The 3,463-nt window shown below is 39.5% G+C and overlaps 1 pseudogene; it reads left to right on the top strand.

The window, feature by feature from the left end:
• Positions 1-974: 974 nt before the first annotated feature.
• On the top strand, positions 975-1,357 carry LOC146999781 (multifunctional methyltransferase subunit TRM112-like protein pseudogene; annotated as a pseudogene).
• Positions 1,358-3,463: the final 2,106 nt, after the last annotated feature.

The raw sequence follows: 3,463 nt of genomic DNA, 5'->3' as shown, positions 1-3,463 counted from the left end.
GGCAAGCCATCTTTTGTAAAATTTCTCTTCATGATTAGGTATAATTCTATCCTCTTGGGATTGTTTCCCTGTATTTAATTTCTGACATAGAATAGATCCCTGTAAATAGAAGGTAGACTGAGGGAGAAAAATCACTGAATATTTAGAAATAAAACCAAGTAATGCTGAGGCAGAAGGTTTTCAAGTTCAAAGTCACCTTGTTAAAGGGTAGCCTATGTAACTTAATCAGTCTCTGTCTCAAAATAAGGGTAAAAACAGAGCCAGAATAAAGACCAAGGAATAAAACTGGTGATTTCTAATTAGGAAACTATAAGCTTGTCATACTGTGTTGTCATAAGGTAAAGGGGAGGATCTAGTATACAGTGAGTGGCGCTATCCCTTCAAAGATGTTGATAAAATAAATAAGAAAGCAAGCTGAGTGTGGGGCTTGAAAGATGACTCAGTGTTTAAGAGCACTGGCTGCTCTTTTAGAAGGCCAGGGTTTGAATCCCAGAACTCAGGTGGCAGCTCATATGTAGCTCCAGTATCAAAGGACCATGTTCCCTATACTGGTCTGTGAATCCTGGACAAACAAGGCCCACAGATATCCACCCAAGCAACACACTCTAATAATGTATATGTACATTAATGTATATATAATGTTATTAAAATAAAAGTTAAAAGTAGCTTATATATTTTGTAAGAAGAAAAGCTGAGAAAACTGTGCTGAGAAAGCCAGCAAATAAGTAGCCTTTATCCATTTGCCCTTCCTATTGTCCGACATGAGTTCCTGCCTTGATTTCTCTCAGTGATGGAGTGCAATGTAGAAGATTATCACAAACTAAGCCTTTTTTCAAAGGGAAAAAAGGAAAGGGTGGATGGGATGGGGATTGGCTGAAGGCAACCTGGGAATTGAGCTATCATATAAAATGTAAATAAATCTCAAAATTAATGAAAAAAATTAGTCCTGTGCAGAAAAACAATGTGCAGAACACATGAAATTGCTTACCTACAATCTCCTAAACTCACATGTGTGGAGCTTGGGCATGCATGTTTTCCATCTGTACCTGTAGGCCACCGAAATCCTCATCAACCCTGTGGAGTTCAACCCTGACTTTCTGGCACAGATGCTCCTCAAAGTGAAGTGGGCAGTGCTTGTGCAGGAAGCAGACACATCAGTATTGGCCTGGCCGAGGTACTAAAGAGCCAGCTGACAGCTATGAACCGGACAAGATGTTTTTGAGGAAGATGTACCCACATGTGACTTGAAATCGATGTCCTGGAGGGTGCCCCGCAATGCCCAGAATCTGGACATCTTTTCCCCATCAGCCGCAGGATCTGCAATATGATGTTGAATGATGAGGAGACAGAGAAGTAACCTTGCTAACCACCACACTGATAGATGGGAGTGGGTGCGCAGGTGGAGGAACACGCTCATGGAATCAGGGGCACAGGGGATGTGACAGGGGGTTTCTGGGAAAGTGGGAAACTGGGGAAGAGGTCAACATTTGAAATGTAAATTAAAAAATATCCAATTAAAAAAAAAGACCAACCAAATAATTCACAGGGAGGGGCCCATGGCTGCAGTGGCATATGTATGGGAGGATGGCCTAGTTGGACACTAGTGGGAGAATAGAAGCATGGCCCTGGAAGACCCCATGCCACAGTGTAAGGGAATGCCAGGACAGGAAAGCAGGAGTGGTTATATTGGTGAGTAGGGGGAGGTGGGATGGGATAGTGGGTTTTCGAAGGGGAAACCAGGAAAGAATTTGAAATGTAAAAATAGAAAATATTTAAGAAAAGAAAAGAAAAGAAGAGAAAAGAAGAGAAGAGAAGAGAAGAGAAGAGAAGAGAAGAGAAGAGAAGAGAAGAGAAGAGAAGAGAAGAGAGTAAAATAAAACAATGAAATTAAATAAACCACATTGGGAACAATAAGTTAATACCAGAAAAAAAAAAATCAAAGACGCTGGGTGTGGTGATACAAGCCTTAATCCCTGCACTTGGTAGGCAGAGACAGGCAAATTTATGAGTTCCAGGTTAGCCTGATCTTCAGAATGAGTTCCATGACAGAGCGCTACACAGAGAAACCCTGCCTCAAAAAAAAAAAAAAAAAAAAAAAAAACAGAAAAAAAGAAAGAAAAGAAAAAAGAAAGAAAAAAAAGAAAGAAAGGAAGGAAGGAAGGAAGGAAGGAAGGAAGGAAGGAAGGAAGAAAGAAAGAAAGAAAGAAAGAAAGAAAGAAAGAAAGAAAGAAAGAAAGAAAGAAAGAAAGAAAGAAAGAAAGAAAGAAAGAAAGAAAGAAAGAGAGCAAAGCACTAAAGCACTCACATGCATGCAGAGAAGCACTGGTTCCAAAGACAGCCCTGTCCTAATGATACTATGGCACATGGTTTCACAAGATAGATTCTTATCATGTTCTCAGATAGGGCATTTTACTATACTATCTAGGTTATCCCCACATGGTCACAAGAAACAAAAGGAAGCCAAGATCAGAGTCAGAAGCAGGCCTTATACTGATGCCAAGCGCAGGCTGTGAGGCACACCATGCTTTCTGTTTTCAAGCTTCCAGAGAATGGTTCTCAACCTTCCTAATGTTGTAGTTCCTTCACATATATACTTCCTTAAGCTATGGTGAGCCCCTCAATATAATTATTTTTTTTTTGCTACTTCATAACTATAATTTCCTACTGTTATAAATCCTAACATAAATATTTGACATAAAGATAGTTTTAGACAACTCCCATGAAAGTGTCACAAGGACTCACAACCTAGAGGTTGCCATTCAAGGTGCCAGGGACAAGTAAAACTAGCCAGTCCCTAGATTTTCACACTTCCTGCCTTCCGGAACTGTACTAGGATAGATGTGCTCTATTTTAGTTGTCTAAGAATGTGATCATCTGTAACACTATCTGGAAACACACATGCCCAAGTGGATGAGGGAGTCTCTTTTCCTGTCCTGGAATCTTGGCAGTGTTGAGTCAGTTCTAATCAAATAGAAGAAAAAGGATACTGGATGAATTCCTACTCAAAGGCTTTGGAGACAACAGCGATTCTGTTTTGTTCTTAAGGAGAATGGGAGAGGATTTCTGCTCCATGAAAATGGTCCATACATTCACTAATTTGATGCCTACCTGTCTATTTGTGTGTGCTTTGTACTTTTGTCTGCTGTGTGTCATGCTCTGTGTTCTTGATTATTAACTCTAGGGTCCTCACAATACCTTCAAAATGAAACTCTTCTCAGTATGAAAAACTTTCATACTTGTCCTCTGTTTACAATATGATTCTTTAAAAAATAAGTTTCTAAGCCCTTTGTACAAACAATAAGATCAACATTTCTGTGAAGACACTTTTAATTGAAAATACATCTTTTCATTCAATACATTCTGATTAAAGTGCCCCCAAATCCTTCTACATCCTCTCCATTTCTCCTCTCACCCAAATTCACAGCTTTTTCTTTCTCCCTTTATTAAAATACAAGCAGGCATC

Source organism: Mus caroli, unplaced genomic scaffold, assembly GCF_978045245.1.
Source record: "Mus caroli unplaced genomic scaffold, Mus_caroli_1 scaffold_39, whole genome shotgun sequence".
Lineage (NCBI taxonomy): Eukaryota > Metazoa > Chordata > Mammalia > Rodentia > Muridae > Mus > Mus caroli.
The sequence above is the reverse complement of the archived record's forward strand: the minus strand, read 5'-3'. Positions and strand labels throughout refer to the sequence as shown.